General features: G+C 43.8%; 1 long non-coding RNA gene across 1 annotated transcript; it reads right to left on the reverse strand.

Moving 5' to 3' along the window:
- Window positions 1-409: 409 nt before the first annotated feature.
- LOC138988299 (uncharacterized) lies at window positions 410-15,332 on the reverse strand. The gene is made up of 3 exons (XR_011464614.1): window positions 15,036-15,332; window positions 1,428-1,561; window positions 410-636 (listed from the first exon to the last, which is right to left on the reverse strand). It is a non-coding gene; the product is annotated as an uncharacterized lncRNA (long non-coding RNA).
- Between the last annotated feature and the right edge of the window lie 3,159 nt (window positions 15,333-18,491).

Consider the following 18,491-nt stretch of genomic DNA (forward strand, 5'->3'; position numbering starts at 1 on the left):
CAGTGCCTTAGAATCATTATCTAATTATTAATCTCACTCTAGAGTTCTGAGGAGCTTATGATGCCCATTGAAGTTAATGAAGGCTTTTACCTATAGATCCGGCACTAAATCATTGTGATTGACTGAGTACCCACAATCTGGTAGGCACTGATAGAACTGGCAGAGGGGGAAAAAGAATTTAAAACAGAAGGAATTAAGAAGAGAAAGAAAGAGAAAGCGTGTGGAAGGAGGAGGGTCGAGAAACCAAACCCAGAGTGGAACTTCAAAACAACTCATTAGGAAAATGGGGCAGTTAAGGAAGAAATCACCAAGTAATCTGCTTACACTTTAATTAATTATTCATTTATATATATTTACGTGGCACACTTTCTCTAGGGAACCCAATGTGCTTTGCAAACGTATTAAATAATTAACTCTCTCAAATCTGAGTGAAGTGGAAAGGCAGTGAAAATATTCCAGGAAGAGCCGAGCAGGTTGGTGAGTGATGACCAGATGTGTTGCTTTGAAAAGGCAAATCCACATGGCACCTGGCAGAGACCACAGGACACAAGGCTTCTTCTGGGGGCTGACACTCTGGAGGTCTGTCTTAGCACCTTCCAGAGTAAGCAGGGTTTTTTTTAATGTAGATAAATGATGCTAGAAGGACAGACAAACACATAAATGGAGATGAATTACTATAGAAATCCAGTATATTTTTGAGAGAAGCTGTTATTAGAAGAAAGTCGAATCGGAAACGTTAAAAAAATACTGCCTTCAAGACAAAAATAAAAGGAAGTATTTCAAATCAAGAACATCAAATATGGCATTAAATAAAATGAAACTGCAAAGGCCAAACACCCAATGATGAGCCATAACATTTACTAGGCTGTGTTTGAACATATTTTCAGTTTCTAAAATTGTATCTTCACTACACTGTTGACAAGACACATATTAAAAAAAAAAAAAACATACCTTCAACACAAATGGTTTAAATATCTCTGTGGGAAGTATAAATGTATTTGCCAAATCATCAGAGGGCAAAACCAAACAAAAATCATAGGAAATGAAAAAAAATTAAAAAACCGAGAAGTGAAAAGTGGCAGATATGTGGCTGTAGTGAGTGTGGCTGCAGAATGAGTAGGGTAGCCATGTGCCACCCTGGGCTAAGACCTCTTGGTCAATTACAGGAAGAGACTTCAGTTCACTGCATCTTACAGTTGATAAACCGGAATCCACACACATAGAACAGGCATGGTCCTTGGAGAGATCAAAGTGATTAAAACCACAACATGTAATCATTCACTTACCTATCACCCAGTGACACACAGCCCAGCAGCTAATGTTGAGATTTGGCCAATTAGCCTATAGGAAGTCTCAGTGTGGGAGAGAGATGGTAATGAACAAGAAGACAGGTTTTCTTACCTCCTTAAAATGAAAGATGACCTTACCTTAAGTCCATTGGCAGGAAATTCAAATAAAAAGGAAAGGGTGGTGAGTTGCAGGGGAAGACACTTTTAAAAAAATCATTCTATGGATCCCCAACTCCATCTGGAATCTTGACTGCTTTCAATTTTTATTTTACCTTTAAAAAAACAAACAAACAGGGATTTGTCTTCCTTGGTATGTGGGATAGAATTGGTTCTCTACCAACTCCCAATCAAGGACCTTTGAGCAAGTCCCTTCACCCTCCTAAGCAGGCTTTACCCATTGAAAATGATGCCAGCCACTCTCAGGATTGTTCCTAGGATTAAAGGACACAGTGGCTGAGAAGTGCTTTGCAAACTACACAGATGTGGAGTTATTTGTATCATTTTGGATAGGGATCAAAGTCTTACTATTCAGGACACACACTTCTGAGCATCAGGAACGAGAACCTCAGAGGTCTCTGTCTCCCACCTTTTCCCATAGACCAACATCCCACGCTGCTACCACTGAAATATTCCAACATCATGCTCCGATTTCAAAGACATTGGTCTCATTTTTATTGCTTGCTTTCCCCCTGGACTCATCCCAGTTTATCTGGTGAAGTTCAGCCTTAGTCAGGGAGCAGTTTTCAGCCTTCACATAAATAGACCAGCATCTTCCTACCTAACCCTCCTCCTTCCAGCAGCACAGACCACAAAACAAAACCAAACAAGCCCTGTCCCTGTATTCTTTCAGGGACTGTAGATAAATTCTCCTTTCCCCAGATAAACACAAAGGCTGCCTATTGGGCTTCCCTGGTGGTTCAGTCAGCAAAGAATCTGCCTTCAATGCAGGAGACCTGGGTTCCATCCCTGGGCCGGTAAGATCCCCTGGAGAAGGGAATAGCTACCCACTCCAGTATTCTTGCCTGGAGAATCCTCATGGACTGAGGAGACTGTTGGGCTACAGTCCATAGGATCACAAAGATTTGGACACAACTGAAGTAACTGAGTGTACACACACACAAGCTATATTATTAAGGCACTATTAATATTTTAGGTAATATTTTATTATCATTTACATAAGGACTCTATTCAAGAATATTTGCTATAGCTATAGTTTGAATCTATTTTATATACTACATATAGAAAGCAAACAACTATATATTAGAGATTAAGATTAAACTTATTTAATATTATACAAAATAAGATTAAACTTATTTTGTATATATGTTTATATATTTTATATATACATAAAATTCACTTAAATTTGTCTATATCTAACCTCAACTCACCAGATTTAAAGTTAGGATGGTTGACAGGTACTTCCCTGACATTTCTAAATCCTGCATCTCCAATTATACAGAAGAAACATCTGCCTACCCAGCCAATTTAACAAAAATAGGCAAAATAAGGGGAAAAGCCCTGGCAGCATCAAGGTGAGAAGCAACACTCCTTAAATGATAACGCCAGATCCCCCAACTGTGATCTCATTAAACCTCAACACACTAAGATGAAGGATTCAGTCACTGCTTTTATTTTTATTCTCAGGGAAAAAGACAGTAGAGGTCCAAGGAGATTGAGCCAATTTTCAAGGTCACTCACGTACAGCACAGTAAAGAAGCTAAAAGCCAAATATCTTCAGTCTGCCTGGCTGCGGCAGCCCCCACTGGACACCAATGCCTGTCCCAGCAGAGGACGGGGAGCACTGCACCCCAGACAGGCACTTCACCCTCTTGGGAAATTTCACAAGGCTTTTTCCATTCCTCCAGACTATGGGTAAGCATCCAAATGATTGTATTACAGCATTGAATATCCTCCCATTTCCCACCCAAACTGAGAAATATTTAAAGGCTTAAAAGCACAGAACATGAACAACCAGTTATTTTTCGGTGCTGCTATTCTTCTGCAAAGAAAGAAATGGCAAAACCGTCTTTGCACTCCCAACTTAAAATTAAAAAGTGGACTTGCAAAATCAAAAGTTCAGCTTCCCTCAGTGAATAGAAAGGGGTTTGCCCCTTAGCTGGGAGTTTCAAGTAGTCATTTTCACACATGTGCTATGTGTCTAAATAGTTTGAGAAGTAAAAGTGATTTCAAGTTGAAAAACCTCTCGCCACATTCCATTGAAAAATTCAAACATTCTTACATGGAACAATCTTAAGATTATTGGCAATGCATACTTTTATTTCACAATAGTCTCTACATCATACATATTAATTATGGATCCTCTAGTACAGGCTTTCAAAAGTCGGGGGGGTGGTGAACTTTTCCCTCCAGGGGACATTTGGCAATGTCTGGAGACATTTTTGCTTATCACAACTAGGAGAGGGGATGTCGTGCTATTGGCATCAAATGAGGGGAGGGCAGGGATGCTGTTAAACATGCTATTGGCACAATGCATAGGACAAGCCCCGCAACAAAGAATGACCCAGCCCCAAATGCCAACAGTGCCAAGGCTGAGAAACTCTGCACTATGACCATCACATCCAACATTCAGGAAATAGGTGCCCCTTCCCTTCCATCCCCGCCCAGAATTCTGCTCGAATTCTTATTGTTGTTACTGTTGTCTTAGCAGGCTCCACATTACAATAGCCTAAACCAAAAATAATTTTTCAGATCTTTTGCATCTCCAAATGTTGAATACCTGGAGTCTGAAAATGCCATTTGCAATGTACTTTATGATTTGCATTATAAATGGGGTCAAGAACGTTTATATTCTGCATTTGTCTATATTTAATCTAGGTTGTAAATGGAAGCTCCAGCACACAAAGGCCACACATTACCTTTCTGGGGAGAGATTATGTCAGTCGGTTGGGTGCACTGTGTTCTATTAAAGTTGAAACCAGGCTTCCCTGTCAGACTCTTACAGCTCAATACATTTGAGTCTCCCAGCAGAAAGCACAGGCGTCCGGCAAATGGCTCCTTGTGCACAGAGGAGAGAGCGGATCCGGACCACTGGAGCGTGGTCGGCCACCACCCCTTAGCATCCTCCCCATTACCCACCCAGGCCTGGGAGAGAAGCCTGCCTGACAGCTATCAGGGCACATCTGCAATCGAGTCAAGTAAACGCCCTGGGGCTGTGTAAGGCGAGAACAAGAGGTTCTAAAACCCTCTTCCTTGCATACCTCTGAGTCCCACAACTCACACTGTGCAATTGGATCTCTTCCTGTCCTCCACCTATTCTTCCCCATGTGCCAGCTTGGCTCTTAAGATAAATACAAAGCTCCTTTAGTGCCTGCAAGGTCCTACCCACTGCCTTTACTCTCGCTGCTCCTGCCACACTGATCTAATCCTCACATAAGGCACTGTCCCACCACAGGGCCTTTGCACAAGCTGTTCCCATTTCCTTGAGCTCCCCTCCACTCCCCCGACCTTACCTAGTTAATTCACTTGCTGGTTTAACAGACATCAGCTCAGCCCATCACTTCCTTAAGAACACTTCCCAGACCTCCCTAAATCAAAGCCCTCGAATGCACATCTCCATCTTGCTCTTCCTTCAGAGCATTCACACTGATGCACATTTACAATCATTTGTGTAATTATTTGAATAATGTCTGGCTAGGACACATCTGGAGAAGGCAATGGCACCCCACTCCAGCACTCTTGCCTGGAAAATCCCATGGACGGAGGAGCCTGGTGGGCTGTAGTCCATGGGGTTGCTAAGAGTCAGACATGACTGAGCGACTTCACTTTCACTTTTCACTTTCCTGCATTGGAGAAGGAAATGGCAACCAACTCCAGTGTTCTTGCCTGGAGAATCCCAGGGATGGGGGAGCCTGGTGGGCTGCCATCTATGGGGTTGCACAGAGTCGGACACAACTGAAGCGACTCAGCAGCAGCAGCAGCAGGACATATCATTATACTCTGAACAACAAGCACAACACTTGCCATATCACAGATGCTGGGTAAGTATTTGTTATTTGACCATGTAATTAGACATTAAACATAAAGTGAACGAAACGACATGATTGAATGAATGAAACTATTCTAAAACGTAAAATCACCAGCCAAGATATAGGTGTGAACCTGTGTGTGTGCTTAGGTCTAGGTAACCATTCGGATTGTCAGCATTCAGCATTTAGATTATTGAAAGGAGCAGAAGAGAAACCTTGCCTACAAAACAACTGAGAAAAAATTGTATACCTCACTTAGAGCATCATTAAGTTAGAGAACAACTCCCACACTGTGCTTTAGGATGAAGCCAACATCCAGATTCTCATCGCAAATTTGGCTCCCCTAGAATTCTCTTCTTCTCTTCCCTGATCCTGCTGCTTCCTAAACGTGAAATAGTCACAGCTGCACCATTCCTTTACTTTTTTTCTCTTTTTTTGGCGTGGCTAACCTTCCTTCTTTAGTTGTATGTTGTGAAGTACCCAAGAAGCCAAGAGCACCATTTGAGATATTTATTTATCTATTTCATTTGAGATATTTAAATATGAATCTGAGAAATGATTCTGACTTAGATATAAAAGCCCACAGTCACCATGATGAACATGACTGCAATGTTTAAAATCCCTAAATAAAGAGTTGCAGCATTTTCTGCATATTCATTGCTGAAATGAATATTATATATGATTCCTGACTTTGTAAGCATTCAAACCAGGCGAGAAGGGAATGAGGATTTGTTTAGTTTTATCAATGAAAACAGACTGCACTTGACCAAAGAAAGAACGATTTCCTCTAGGATAGAGTGATGTGTACATGGAAAGCAGTTCTGTGTATTAGTCTCTGAGCAAAGCTTTATTTTTATACTATTGTGTCATTTTATGCACAGTCCCCAAGTGCCTTGTCAGTGACAGCCACTCATTAAATCACTTAAACTATCATATAAAGATGGAATTTAAGCTACACTAAGCAGGGCAGTCCATTAGCAAATACTTATGGCTCCCCACGGAGTCCCAAGAATTCCTGCAGGTGATGGAGGTATATATTAAAGGAGTATACGGTCCGTTTCCTTGAAAGGACTTGGAGGCAAATCTAAGTGACAGAGAGATGAATGTGTGATCAAAATAAGATTATTCAGATAAGAACTGTCTTGGAAAAATAAATTGAAGGTCAGCAGTGGGTCCTCCTCACAGACAGAGGAGGGAAGCTGGGCTCTGAATAAAAAAGTTGGTGAAAGGCTAGAAGGTTATGCTGCTGCTGCTGCTGCTAAGTCACTTCAGTCGTGTCCGAGTCTGTGCGACCCATAGGCGGCAGCCCACCAGGCCCCACTGTCCCTGGGATTCTCCAGGGAAGAACACCAGAGTGGCTTGCCATTTCCTTCTCCAATGCATGAAAGTGAAAAGTGAAAGGGAAGTTGCTCAGTCGTGTCCGACTCTTCGTGACCCCATGGACTGCAGCCTACCAGGCTCCTCCATCCATGGGATTCTCCAGGCAAGAGTACTGGAGTGGGGCGCCATTGCCTTCTCCGCTAGAAGGTAATAACTCTGGCTAAAGAACTTCTAAGAGGTCAGTTTGGTTGAGCTCCTCCACTTTGGGATGGGTGAAGCCACAGGATAAACTTGGTACATTTTCCAGAAAGGTCAATTTTCCCTTTCTGGCAAAAAATGTATAATATTTTTCAACATGGAAACAAACTTGGCTATTATCATGGGGGGATAATTTTTTAAAAAACCTAAGAAAATGTGGTACCACAAGAACTTTCACAGACTGAAGGTGGGTGCACAAATGGGTTCAGTCACTCTGGAAAACTATTAGGGAGTTTCAGTTCATCTGAAATATGCAAAACCCATGATCTAGAGGTCTACTTCTAGATATGAAAGTGAAAAGTGCAAGTAAAGTCGCTCAGTTGTGTCCGACTCTTTGCGACCCCATGGACCATAGCTTACCAGACTCCTCTGTCCATGGGATTTTCCAGGCAAGAGTACCGGAGCAGGTTGCCATTTCCTTCTCCAGGGGATCTTCCTGACCCAGGGATCAAACCCAGGTCTCCAGCATTGCAGACACATGCTTTACCATCTGAGCCACCAGGGAAGCCCACTTCTAGATATATATAATCCCAATTTCATGCTCAGGTGTACCAAGAGATATTTATAAGAACGTTCATAATAATCAACAACTGGATACAGTCTCAATGCCTATCAGTGATGAGATGTATAAGTGGATCATGAAAAGTGAAAGTGAAAGTTTTAGTCACTCAGCCGTGTCCATGGACTGTAGCCCACCAGGCTCCTCTGGCCATGAAATTCTCCAGGCAAGAATATTTTAGTGGGTTGCCATTCCCTTCTCCATGGGTTCAGTCACTCTGGAAAACCAGGGGATTGAACCCAGGTCTTGTGCAGATTCTTTGCCATCTGAGCCACCAGGGAAGCCCATAAGTAGATCATGGAGTCCTCAAGTAATGCACACATGGCAATTAAAATGGGTGAACTACACCCACACGCGGCATCATAGGCGAATCTCACAAACATATTGAGTGAAAGAAGCCATGCACAAAGAAATAAATCGTGCATGATTCCATTTACATAAAATCTCAAAATAGGCAAAATGGACAATAGTAGCTGGTTTCCTTCAGGGAGAAGAGAGCGAGGTACAAAAGGGTGAGGTCTTATGGGGCATTTGTTTACCTGGTGGTCAGAAGCCTTGTGCTAATTCATTATGCTGTTTATGCTTTGTGTCCTTTCTAAAATGTATGTTATACATATTTAATCATATTCTGAAGATTAATTTTTTTTCTTAAAACATGCGACCCTTTGAAAATAAAAACACTAGCTTTCAGAGAAGTATGTTGCTTGTGGGCGGGACTACCTCCCACCCTCACTACCCCAAATTGGCTGCAGTATGTGTTCATCCTTGGTGATTAAGTTCAAGAGGTATTGGCAAGGCAGAGAGGCTATCATGGAAGACCTGGGAGCTAGGACGTGGATGGGAGTTGGCCAGGTTGTTGGCCAGCTCTGGTGGGGAGTCCATCAGGGACACTATTTCCTGGGGATTGCCAAATGTAAGCACTAGACCAGGGTTACCTGAAGAGACTGGAAACATTAACCCACAATGCAAGAGGAATTGAGTTTAAGTATAAAAGTCACAGGATAGAGCCAGATAAATGGTACCAAATGACAGATACAAGGGATGAGACCGTAAAGAGGAAACAACTGGAAAGAAGTTGCTGAGGAGTCCGAGTAAGGCCAGAAAATAGAAAGATGGATTCATCTTCCAGAAAGCTGAAACCCAGGGGACTAGGACTCTTTCCCATGCTGCCTGTCTTTCAGCATTAACACTCTGAGGACTCAGAGAATCTGAATTTGAATCTAGGCTTCCAGGTGGTGTCAAGGTAGGAAGAAAGAACACACTTTGTCTAAAAGTTTGTTAGTCTGATTTATAACTTCAAAGTCTTTGGTTGTATGGAAGGCTGGTCTTCATTTGTACTTTCGCCCTGGGGCCCAGGAACGTTAGGGGTGGATGTTCAGGAGTCTCACATTTATCCCTTAGGAAAGCGCCGCTGTAGCTTATCAAGAATTTTCTGAAACAGCGATGCTGACAAATCAATGCCCATTACTAGCTATCCCCTATCCCCCAGCTATGGGCAAACGTCACACTGATAACGTGGCTTCTGAATTATTTGTGCCAATAAAAATGCTGAGCCTGGCAGGAGTTAAGTCCGGAGTCTTGTGAGAACTTGTTAGAGATCTCCAAGATTGATGTCAGCCCATTCACCTGTACATTATGTAGGCCATTATTTGGCCATCAACACAACCACCCAATCAGTTCCATCCTACCTATATGGTGGAAGGTTTTAGAACTGTGATGCAATCAATATGCTTGGCAGGCTGCTCATCTCATGCTCGCGGACTCCTGCCGAGAAGAAATGGAGTGGTTTGACCAGACTTGCCTAGTTCCTGGTGTTCAACCTCCTTTGTACATGACTCTTCACTCTTTTTCCTGCTACTGACTTAAACAGCACGATTGAATTTGGCCACTTGTTAAAGGCAGAGGTGAGCCGTACACAAGGTAATGAGGCGAACCTTCAAGATGATCTCCAAAGTTTCTAGTCTGATGGGAAAATTGGCATAAACTTCAGAGAATCAAAGGGCAAGGGTCAGCACAGTTTTTCTGTAAAGCATCAAATCATGAATATCTCACACCTTGCAAGTCATACAGTCTATATTGCTACTACTCAACTCCACTTTGAGATCAGCCACAGTGGAGAGCACAAAGAAATGACGAAACTGTGTTCTTTATTGATAAAACAGGTGGGAGACCAGATATGGCCAGTGGGTCATAGTTTGAAGACCTCTGTTCTAGGGTAAACACTTCCTGAGGATAAGCAAAGAACTTTAGGAAGTGGATTAACTTTCTGAATCAGTAAAAGACACACACACACACACACAAAACAGCACCATGTATCACCCTTAAGGTGGATCTCACTGGGAGGCTCTGCTCTGCAGATCAAAGACTGTTTAAAACACTAATCTGCTTGTGCCCTTCTCAGCCTGAAAAATCTCCAGGGTTCATATCCACACAGAGCCGGCCCAGCCACCCTGCCCTCTTTTCCAGCTTTACGCACACCATCAGCCACGCAAATCTCTTCCTGTTCCCTCATTAGCTGTGCAGAGTCATGTCTCCAAAACTTTGCCCATGCTGTCACTCAGCAGAGAAGACTCCCCATGCTGTTTTCAGACTCTTATTCATCCTTCAAGACACCGTTCAAATGTCTCTGTCTTGATGTTTCCCTGGCACCCCTGGGTTGGGTTAATTTTCACCTCGTCTGTGTCCCCAGCACACTCTGTATATAATCTATACTTCAGTGCAGCTTCAGAGTGATCCTTCCAATTGATGTCTAATGGTTTAACCTCATCTTGTACGGTATTTTAAAAATCTGTTTGCTCCTTCCCCGCTGGGTTGTGAACACGCTCAGACACGGCAGTGCCTTGTGAATCATCCTTTACCTGGAGTTAGCACTGGATCTGCCATGGAAAAGGGCTGAGTTCATGTTTGTGCAACTGCTTAACTCAGTGCCAAATCCAGTCTGGGCCACCAGGGCTTCATGGAATGATTTACAGTTTACATTGTCTGTTATTTTTATACTTTCAGTGACTTAATAAGCAACCCTTTTTGACAAGGCACTTGGGAACTGTTCATCAATGACAAAATGACCTGAAAATCAGGTTCAGAGGTAAATACAGAAATCTTCCCAACACTATATGTTCCCTTCAAATCAGGAGGGATAATGGTTTGGGTTTATCCATGTTATTTCTGCACATGCATTTTTCTTTTTGGAAGATAGCTCATGAAAATCTCATTCCTGTATTAGATATGGGAATGTGTTGCCTTTTCTTTTATTAATGGCTTTCCCGGATCTTGTTGTCTTGCTCTCGGGTTCCACTTAGAACAATAGAATGATCACTTCTTCAGTCAAACCCTAGCAACTCAAAAGTGTGGCTGCAGTTTTTCAGAGTGCCTCCTGGATGATCTCTTGCAGAATTAAATCCAGGGGAGAATAGAGTCCATGAAAAGCCAGGTTTCCCTGGGCCTACTGTTACATTATTTGTCCAAAGAAAAGATCAGTATTTGAGATGGACATACATTAAGTACTTAATTTAACACCCCGCCCCCGCCAATGCCATCCGGCTTTCTGCAGCACCCATTTTCCAGATGCTGCTTTTTCTGCAAATTAATGTATAGGGCAGGCTTCCCAGGTGGCTCAGTGGTTAAAAAAAAAAATCTGCCCACTATACAGGAGACCCAGGTTTGATCCCTGGGTATGGAAGAACCACTGGAGAAGGAGATGGCTACCTACTCCAGTATTCTTGCCTGGGAAACCCATGGACAGAGGAGCCTGATCAGGCTACATCCATGGGGCTGCAGAAAGAGCTGGACACGACTTAGTGACTAAGCAAAAACAACATCGAACAGGGCGCACACGACTGGGGTCGGGGGTGGGGGTATGGAGGCGGGGTCAGATATGCAGGCGTGCTCTGCCCCCAGGCTCCCCGAAGGGGGCAAGAGGGAGGCTGCCCACTCTGCTCTGCCATTAGTCCTAACCTCAGGCTGCCCAGAGTGGGGGGGAGAAGAGGGCCAGGGACAATGGGTCATATTTTTATAACTTACACACAAGAACCTTACGGTCTAGGACTGGCCCCAAGGAAAACCAAGGCAAAAATTTCAAAGACTAGGCACAGCCCAAACCTCGATAAACCCTTGCTCTTAGTCCCTGTAAAGTTTTGGACAGCCTCATGGTTTCCCCCTTATTTTCCCTGAGAATTCTTGGGGAAACAGTAGGTCTAAGAGAATCGAGCTGGCAAGTTGACTCGGTCCTGCCCCCAGTTAGGTGGCGGCATGGTCACCTCTCTCCCTTCCTCCCAGTCTCTCCCTCACTAGCACCTCCCTTTCCCATAACGAAGCGGCCCTGCCTGGAGCCCCACACCAGCAGGAAGCCCATGCAGGCTAGTTCTTCAAGGTTAGAGAGACCACGAACAAGAACAAGGAAAAGGAGAAGTGCTGGAAATCAGTTTCTTTTAGGCTTGTCTGATATCCTCTGGGCTCTGAGTTTGGCAGGGCATAAATAGATAATCAAAGATTTTTACTTTCCCAGGTTGGAATTATGTAACCAGGAGCGGCTTCTAACTTTGTTTTCCTGAAACTTCTCTTGAAGGAAATTCCTCTTTTGTTCTCAATCACAACGAGTGTTTTCCCCTGTGCTTTTACTTGGAGATCTTCAAGTCAGCAGCCTCTGAAGCTAATCAGATAATTCTGTGTGAATTAATGCATACACTGGAGTTTTAAAAATATATCCTTCATGATCCTTTGGAGTGCGTGCGTGTGTGTGTGTGTGTGAAGAAATATCATATACTGACATGGATAACCCTTTCCAAAAATAGCTCTGATTCCTTTTTCCAGATCTACTGAATTCATCTTGGTCCCACTCCCCTCCTTCCCACCCTCCAAGAGCTTCAAAGATGAGTAAGTGTTTTATCCCTGCTCTCAATCTGAAAAGGTGAACTGTCCAACTCCTGTTGACAGAGGGAATCATTTCTTCCCTTGGTACATGAATTCTGATTCTCTGAGGTTTCAGCCTCCATTCCTAATGACTCTAAACTCTATCTTTGGCTCTGGAGACCCACCTTCCTCCTGGATATCTCCACATATTTATCCCCCGTGCCGTCTCCAGCTCCACCTGTCTGTCCCACCTTTAGTCCACCAGACCTGCACTTCCTCTGGCATTTCCTGCAGTACTGGGAATATACCTGGTTATCCAAGGGAGAAACACACTGCCCCTGGCCAGGAATTCTTTTCTGGGAAACAAGTCTTACTCTCATTGTGCCCCAGACCCGAGCCCAGGTCCACACACGTCAGGACAGCCAGGGGAGCCTCTCCCTTCCTGCTTGTCTCCGAGTCTGGGCAGTTTTATCCTCTTCATTCCTTGTCAGGTTGCTATGGCTCAGGTCCTCAACTTCTTCCCTAGACCTCCATAAATTAGAATGATGCCTCATGGGCATTTGGAAAGGACAAGGGTTGGCAGGCTTTTCCCATAAAGGGCCAAGTAGCATTTCCAGTTTTGTAGGTCAGTTTGTAGGTCAAGATGCAAAATTAAGGCTATGATACATAACTAGAGAGAGAATAAATTTGCACAACATATTTTACTGATAAAATTCAAAATATAATAATAAGTGAAGAATGAAGACTTTTTTTAAATAATAATACAGGTCTGCTAATGAGAACAGTGAAATTCTTTTGGGGGAAAAGATAATACTTTGCTTAATTAGGTTCAGTCTTAGTATTTTCCTATCATCAAAATCTTTTGCAAATGTTCGTCTGTGAAAAATCATGCTTAGCTTAGCTCTTAGGCTAAAAACAAAAACAGGTAGCGGACTAGATTTGGCCTGCAGTTTGCCTACTTGTAGCTCAGTTGGTTAAGAATCTGCCTGCAGTGCAGGAGACCTGGGTTCGATCCCTGGGTCAGGGAAGATCCCCTGGAGAAAGAAATGGCAACCCACTCCAGTATTCTTGCTTGGAAAATCTCATGGACACAGGAGCCCAGTAGGCAGCAGTCCATGGGATTGCAAAGAGTCGGGCACGACTGAGCGACTAACACTTACTTGCCTACTTTAGGGAAAGAATAAGAGATAGCAGAGAGTACTTAACACACTGTGGGTATTCAGAGGATGTTGGTTATGATAATTATTTCTTATCTTCCTATCCACGTTCACCCTTGGCTTCAGACATGTAAATACTTGGGGTTTCCTGGAGCTGTTTCATCCCTCTGAACTTTGCTCATCCTGTTTCTCTCCCTTTTTCCATATCTTTTCATCCAACTTCTCCCTCAAGTCCTGCTCAGAGTGACTCTTTACAGAGGTCCCTCCCTGCCACGTAACATTCAACTGTTTACTTCCTCCACTTCAAAGTGCTAATAGAAGCCATGCATTACTCATAAGGTCCCCAGCTCTGTGCCCAATCATAGTATGTGTTCAACAAATATTGGCTGAAGAAATAAAAGGAGCTCCTCCCGCGAATTGAAGACTCAGAAGAAAACTTCCTTGACTGCCCCAGCTCCCTGGGAGCTCTTTGTTCTCTGTATACCTAAAGCCCTCGTGAATTTTCTTATAGGGAACCTGGGCTCTGGGTACAAACCCCAGTTCCATCACTTCCTAGCTTTGTGGCTTTGTATAAAAAAATCACTTAACTTCTCTGAGACTCCACTTCCTTATTGATAAAACAAGGATAACGTTGGTGCCCACCTCACATGTTGTTTGAGGATTAGAGGAAATAGAGCATATAAAACACTTAGCACAGTGAATACTCTACAAATGATTGTTACTCGGTCACATTTATTGAGTAATGACCATGGTTTAAGCCCTTTTGTTAATATGTTTACTCCTCACAATGACCCCATGAGGTAGGTACTGTTGTTATCCCCATCTTAGAGATTCAAAAACTTGAGGTTTTAGAGGTTGTGTAATTTGCCTAAGGTTACATAGCCAGTGTGATAGAGCCAGGATGCAAACCCAGGCTGTCTGCCTTCAAAGTTGTGCTGCTAACCCTGGCTGGAAGAGATGTACCTCTTCGGCAAGATCGTCGGCTCTTTGAGGGTCAGGAATGTGTTCCAGAATTCTTTGTACCTTTCCTAGCTGCCAGCACAGCATCTTGCATGAGATGAAGCTCCATAGACACCTGCTCATTCATTTACCCATCTCTCCTCCACCCTGATCCAGAGGAGGGATCAGAGTGTTCTAGAGACATTTCTTACTGTCTGGGATTGACCACCAATGAGCACCTTTGTGTCTCAGAGACGGTGTTAGGAAGGGAAGCAGAAAAGAATACTGCAACTAAGGAAGTAGTGCAGGTGGGTTCTGGAGAGAATTTTGCCTGCTCAGAAGGTGACTGTGGGCTTTCAGCCTATCTCACAGAATTCATAATCCCTGCGGGAGCCCCAAGGCCACCATCAGTAAGCGACTCTAAGGACACTAACCAATGCAAACTGACTCCACTGATTGTCTGTAACGTGCTTGTTCCTCTTAATCAAAGTGATGTCATCCTTTGATTTCAGAAAGTGAAGGATAGCAAAATTAATGATGGCTTCAGTGGGCTTCTGACGGCCAAGGCCGCCGAGGGGCCGTAGGGCTGCAGAGCCCGCTGCATTTCAATGATGTGCACCGGGATTTCTTCACTAACGAGGGTGCCGTAAGTCTTAATTACCCAGAACCGAAGCCTCACCTTGCTGCCTGTCCCCTGGGAGCGCTCTGTGAAGTCAGTGGGAGCTCTGCCTACAGTTCAGCCTGGTGAAAACTTGCCTGCAAATATTTGCAAATTACCTTGAGCACCTCGGATAGAAACGGGGGAGAATTATTTATTTTTAAGATGTTGGCATAGCCCGGTCCCTGCCTTGCCTGACGCTTGCTGCAATGCTACTCCAACCCCACTCCCTTTATCTCTGATTAATTCTGGACGGTGAGCCTCTTTTCTTCGTGGTTGATGACCCACCTCTTTGGTCTCACCCTCAGCCAAACCGCTGGTAATCTCCCGTTGTTCTCACCCTTTGCTTAGCTGCTCTTTCTAGACAGCCTAATGCATTTTCCATTAGAGAATCCGATTTGCCCTTTCGTTTCCAGCAACGACAAGCTGCAATCTGCCCCCCTTGGAAGAGGTCAAGACCACCTACATGGCTCTTCCTTCCCTCTGGGAGTAGATGCTTTTGGTACCCCACCCATGTCCCCCTGACCAGGGGCTGCTAAGAGCTCACAGCTGCTCCCTTCTCAGAGACTTGCCCTGGGAGAAAAGCACTGGGCATTTTTGTGGGAAATGTCTAGAGGTTTTGCCTCTTTTCTGGGGACAGCCTGATAACAAGGCACAGGGCCCCCACACCCAGAGCTCCACATAGGATCAGGCTGGGGCTAGACCAAATCTCTGCCTGCCCTGTTCGTGCTTCCCACACACACACTTCCCACTTCTTCCACAAACTGCTTGCCCAGGAAGCCAGTCTCAGGCTCATCTTCTTGGCATCCCAGCCTAGGACACCTCTCTATGCCACCCTCCCCACTGCAAGCAGAGTAGTCTTTAGAACCTCAGCCTGATCTTGTCATTTCCTTTCTTAAAATCGGCCACGACTCCCATTGGCCAAACTCCATCTCATGGGTCTATATCCCACAGACCTGGTTCTGTTTAACCCTCCTGCCTCATCTCTCATTACACCTTCTGCCTCACCTGAGAAGTCACTTCCTCCAGAGGGACTCACCCAGACTCCCTTCTGTTAGGCCTTAGGCATTTGTGCATGTCCACACAGCCCTCTGGGCTGACCCATCCCATAAATCCTGTTGTATTGAGACTACCTGCCTCCTTGTCATTCTCCCCCTCTAGACCACAACCTCCTCCGGTATTCCCAAAGCCCACCATGCATCTGGCCCACATGAGACTTTGAATAATTATTAATGTTTGTAGGTTGATGAAATGAACTGATGAATGAATAAACTAGATACTGCCTAAAGGTTACTAATGACAGCTAAATTCCCACTTCGAGTTAATATGTCAGCATTTGCCTCCTTGTGGTTTTTCTAAAGTTTTCCTAAACAGAAGAATTCACTGGAAACATATTAAAAGAATTCAATGCCTTCAATACTTACAGGTATATGCAGTCTGGTTAGGGTGTTCCTCTTAATCTAGTCTAACTGAGGTATGACTAGGCCCAGATGTTTCAGAAGGTTTCTGTTTCTTTCAGACCCTGAGCTTGACAATCAAAGATTTCCCAGCCCTACCAGCCTCTGACTCTCAGTGATCCTCTGCTGAATTTTAAATCCCCTTGCCTTCCCTGTCTGCTCCCAATAATAACAAAAATAAACAAATAAGCAAAGGGGAAAAAAAAAAAAACCTTTGCAATTCCGAGTGCCAGAACAGCTCTGCTCATCTGAGGAAGAAACCCTTGAACATCAATGAACCGTGATTTCAAACTGCCATTTCACTGCCGACTTTTCAGAAAAGCATCACCCTGCGAAGAAGTTGCTCTTGAATGCAAACCTTGTGACTGCCAGGATCATCCAGGGTTCTGTCTTACCTTGTTCTCTCTTTGGAATTGGGTGTATTAGTCAGTTGAGGTGCATTAATTCTCCACGTGACCTCAGATGGAACACAAGCAGCATTAACAAATTACCAGTGATGGAGAGGCAAATGGAGCAAGGACAAATATTCAAACAGTCCTGTCTCTCTGGGCCGCTACCTCGTCTTGTCCAAAATTCACAGAAATATTAATCCTCCTGGAATGCTTAGCAATGCATATACAGTAACATTCCCAAGGAAGCTAATAATTATCTCTTGTTAGCAAGATCAACTTACTGCAGTCTTTCACTGCAGGGACAGAAAAATATTGTGACTTGCCATGCTAAGTGAAACACGATGACAGGGTAAATTAGGACATTTAAACTAACAGTAATAAAGACACACAGCTCTGGCTCCCCTCTATATAGAACTGATAAAATTTACTGAAAATAGACACGGTGGTAAAAGGAGAATGTGTTGTGAATAGTTGGTTGAAACACAAAGAGACAAACTTTCCTCCGTTGCTTTTGTTGTTACAGCTAATATTTATTAGGCACCCACCATGCATGGTACGACTCTTATCAGGGACAAGGATAATAATAAATTACTACCTGTCAGCCATGTGCACAGTAACTTCATTATGTGACTAGGCAGCACTCTTATTAAGTCTTTGGAATCTATTAAAAGTCTCATTTTGAAACAATGAACCACGAGGAACAAATTTATGAATTGTGGATCCCTGGTATTAACCCAAAGATTCAGCCTTGGGGAAAGAAAAAAAAAATTCCTAAGGGGGAAAAAAAATTAATTTCTGCCAAGGAAAATCTAAGAACATACGTTAGCTGGCCCTACCAGATGCCTCTGGCTGTGCTGTAACAGAGATGAGGCAAATATCTAATTTCACAGGAAAAAATTTATAGAGTAGTCTTGGAATCAGACGGAGTCCAAAACCCTTCCCTGCCAGGTTCTCAGTCAAAGGGCGTAATAAACAGCCATACCTCACACATCTGAGATGCCCCTCTGATCTCTGGCTCTGATTGGGATCCTGCTGTCACCTCCACTGATGTATCCAGGCAGAACTCGTCCTGTATATTCACTAGTTTAATTCGCTCAGTGAGTGTGGTAGATCATCTGCAAAACTGTCACAATAAATCCTCATATCACTGCACGCACATTCCTTTATAATGTCACTTTGAACCGCTTCCTGTCTATTTGATTAAGGTGGGGTCTATTCCTCCTTGCCTTAAACGTAGGAAAGCTTTGTAACTTGCTTTGACCAAAGGAATACAGTGGAAGTGATGTTTTGGTGACTCCTGAGCCTAAGTCTTAAAGGGCCTTGCAGTTTCTGCTTTCACCTTCTTAAAACACAGGGTGTCACCAGGTAAGGAAGCCCCACCTAGCCATCTTGAAGATGAGAACTTTGAGTATGCAGTCAACAACCAGTACCAATTGTCAGATGTGTGAGTGAGGTCATCTTGAACCATCTAGTTCCAGTGCTGTGGAGTGAATAAGGTTATGTCCCTCCAAATTCACAGGTTGAAGCCCTAATCCCCAGTGTGATGGTATTTGCAGGTGGGACCTTTGAAAAGTAATTAGGTCATGAGGGTGGAGCCCTCATGAATGGTTTTAGTACTGTTATAAGAG

The sequence above is a fragment of the Bos mutus genome, chromosome 6 (assembly GCF_027580195.1).
Source record: "Bos mutus isolate GX-2022 chromosome 6, NWIPB_WYAK_1.1, whole genome shotgun sequence".
Taxonomy (NCBI): domain Eukaryota; kingdom Metazoa; phylum Chordata; class Mammalia; order Artiodactyla; family Bovidae; genus Bos; species Bos mutus.